Here is a 3,487-nt window from a genome sequence, read left to right as displayed (position 1 = left end):
TGTTCCCACGTGGCGTACCCCAATAACGTTGTGATGCTTATTACACCTGCTTTAAAGGATCACTTTTTAGCATCACAGTCTGTGGCACAATCATTTAGTCTGTTCGACTGCTCACGGGAAAGGTAGAATTGTGAAACACTGCCGAAATGAACGACTTCCTTACTTTTGCTTTGATTGGCAATATTCCGTGAAATTTTCCCAGATCCTCAATTGAGGATTTTTGCAGCTGGAAATTACTTCAAAAAGTCTGTCAATTCGTAATGTACAGAGCGAAACACAAAACAGAAAGCATTTAACACGAAACACAAACAAATCGGGCAAACCAAATGAATGTTCAGACACAGCGAAGCATGAATGCTAAATGTGAAACAGTACGAGGTCATGAGCCATAAATAAATCTCACAACTAACAACAGGGCAATTCCAAACTACTCTTTCCAACATACTGCAGCCTTAGTGCACCACCACTTCCCAGACAATGCTGAAAAGAGAGAAAGAAAGAACATAATAAGAATCGGCAATAAAAAGTGAATTTCACCAATCACAATCTCGATTGGATTACCTTTACCTTCCGATGTCTCCAGGACGGAAATGAAGGAAATGGGAGAAATGCAATAACGGATGACATCGAAATTCTTGGGAACGATTTTCCCATTGGCCAGAAAACCAAACAACGACGAATCAAGTCACCGCAGGACCTTGTTTCACAACAGCGATGAAATAACAGTCTCCATTCCGTTCCAGTAAAAACTCAACTTGCCTGGAAAACAAAGCAACATTCGAGCTGCTTGCGATTTTCTGCGCGGGAGGAGAACATGATCATGACAGGACAGACACTTTACATATTCATCACATTCCCACACTGCAGTTTTGTTTTGAACATCAATATAGCGGGGATCGAAACAGCATTTTAACAAACTGTTGGAGTTGATCAGCATAAATGGCAGTGGCGGCATTCAAACAAAAAGATGCAAAGTCACATGAAAAGGGTTCCATGATCCCTCTCCGACTCGCACAGCTACTGCCATGTGCCCGGCTACAATATGAATTTCGCAGCAGATAATGATAGCCCATCAATCCAGACAAAAATACCAATGGTAACTTGAGTATATCTTCTCAGACTCTTTCAGCTACAAATGTATCTGTGAGTGCGTGAGTATATGTTAGGTTAAGGATTGTTCAAATAACCATGAGCTGCTTGACTTTACTGCAATTTCGAATCCTGCTTTGCTAAATGTTTTCACGCATTGCTCGAAACAGGACAACTTTCACGTTTACACGGAACATGAAACATACGGGACTACAGGGAAAATGCACAAAGCTGAACAGGCCGTGTTCCACATCATACCGTGCAGCATAGTTTCAGTCACTGTGTCTGTTTTGCAGAATAAGAGTCCCAAAGAACGTTCGCCACCCTAAAACCGGAGGTACAGAAGTCAAGAGGTTCTGTTAGCACCTCACCACACCCCCACTCCGGAAGAGGTGCTAACTGACCTTGAGTGCCTTTTGTTCTCGATGTGAAGAGCTCTCACGCCTGAGTCACCATCACGCCTCTTGTTACTGAGTGACTCACAAAGAAGGAGTTTCACCAGAGCTGCAACTGCCTCACTTCCCCACTCGCCCTACCCGTTTACAGTTTCCTGCTCGTCATTGATTTAAAGAAAACCAAATGAGTGCGATGTCATTCTGCATCCTCTCTGTCGTTTCCGCCGTTTCAGTTCCAACATGGCTTAGATCTCGGATCTCACCTTAATACTAGCGGTGCTATGAAAGCACAGGTCCAGAGGTTCCTCGGAGAGTATACTTTCTTTCATTGCTGTTGCTGATTGAATGAGCCACTAACGTGTGAACTGCCCCAAACCATGATTCAGGATCTCTGGTGCCAATTCTCGCACATTGTATAACGTCAAAAGTTTCCAAATGAGATCTTTCAGAGACGACTTTGGGCTACATTTGACAGACAGACTAGTTCAGGAATCCGTGGTGCACTGTGACACCAGCGCATGAGCTTCTTCACTGTCTTTGAACCGGTCGCCTGCGCAAGGAATGCAAATGCGGTACTGCTTTTTATGGAAGGATCAGAACGCGGGAACTATACTCTCAAACAGAATGACTTATGATCAGACCCAGGTTGGAGAAAAACTTTACAATTTGCGCAGTAATTAAATGGAATTGTGTTGCATTACATTTCACTACAAGAGCAGATTAGTTAACGCAAATTCGAAGGCAGGTTTGTTGATTGGAAAGCAAGCAAGAAAGCTCCATTTTTGTCCATGTAAAGTGCTGCAATTGATCAATGTAGTTTCTGCCCAGTTCTGAACTGGGGACCTTTCGCGTGTAAGGCGAACGTGATGACCACTACGCCACAGAAACAAGCCGCGGGAGCCCATGCAGCGGCTCAGTCCATCACTGAAAGTTGAAGCTATTCTACGTTTTATCTTTCAGTTTCCAACAGCTCGTTGTTGTCCAGCGTAATTGAAATCTTGAAAACTTTAAAAAAAGACACGAGAAATTGATGACAAAGTAAAGACAAGGATGTCGTTAATGCTTGGACCGTTGGGCGAGGTGGGATAGGCTGGGACAACTTTCCTTGCAGCGTAACAGCTGCGACATGATCTGATGGAAGGGTTGTAAACTGAGTACATTCGTGTTTTCCCTGAGCTGGGGCGAGTTGAAAACTCGAGAGCATTGGTTTAAGGTGATTTGACTGAAATTGACAAAGTACCTGATGCGCATTTCGCACACAGAAGGTTGTGCGTGTATGGAATAAGCTACCCGCGAATGTGGACGAGGCTATTACGCTCAGAAAATTGCAAAGGTAACCGGATGATTTTCTGGATAGAATGGGTTTAGAGGGATTGAGGCCAAATGCTGGAGAATGGGACGTGTTTAATTTTGACTATGTGGTGAGCATGGACGTGATACACTGAAGCATCTGATCCCACGCGGTGTAACCCAATAACGTTGTGTTGCTTATTACACCTTCTTTAAAGGATCACTTTTTAGCATCGCAGACTGTGGCACAATCTTTCAGCCTGTTCGACTGCTCACGGGAAAGGTAGGATTGTGAAACACTGCCGAAACGAACGACTTCCTTACTTTTGCTCTGCTTGGCAATATTCCGTGAAATTTTTCCAGATCCTCAATTGAAGATTTTGGCAGCTGGAAATTACTTCAGAAAGCCTGTTAATTCGTAATATACTGAGCGAATCGCAAAATAGAAAGCATTTAACAATGAACACAAACAAAACTGGCAAACCAAATGCATGTTCAATCACAGCGAAGCATGAATGCTAAATATGAGACAGTCCGAGGACATGAGGCATAAGGTAATCTCACAACTAACAACAGGGCAATTCCAAACTACTCTTTCAAACATACTGCAGCCTTAGTGCACCACCACTTCCCAGACAAAGCTGAAAAGAGAGAAAGAAAGAACATAAAAAGAATGGGCCATAAAAAGTGAATTTCACCAATCACAGTCTCGA

At 43.3% G+C, this 3,487-nt stretch overlaps 1 non-coding gene across 1 annotated transcript; it reads right to left on the bottom strand.

Moving 5' to 3' along the window:
- Nucleotides 1–2,299: 2,299 nt before the first annotated feature.
- Nucleotides 2,300–2,372, bottom strand: trnav-uac (transfer RNA valine (anticodon UAC)). The gene has a single exon. It is a non-coding gene; the product is annotated as a tRNA-Val (tRNA).
- Between the last annotated feature and the right edge of the window lie 1,115 nt (nucleotides 2,373–3,487).

Source organism: Hemiscyllium ocellatum, chromosome 38 (assembly GCF_020745735.1).
Source record: "Hemiscyllium ocellatum isolate sHemOce1 chromosome 38, sHemOce1.pat.X.cur, whole genome shotgun sequence".
Taxonomy (NCBI): domain Eukaryota; kingdom Metazoa; phylum Chordata; class Chondrichthyes; order Orectolobiformes; family Hemiscylliidae; genus Hemiscyllium; species Hemiscyllium ocellatum.
This window is presented reverse-complemented; position numbering and strand designations above follow the sequence as displayed.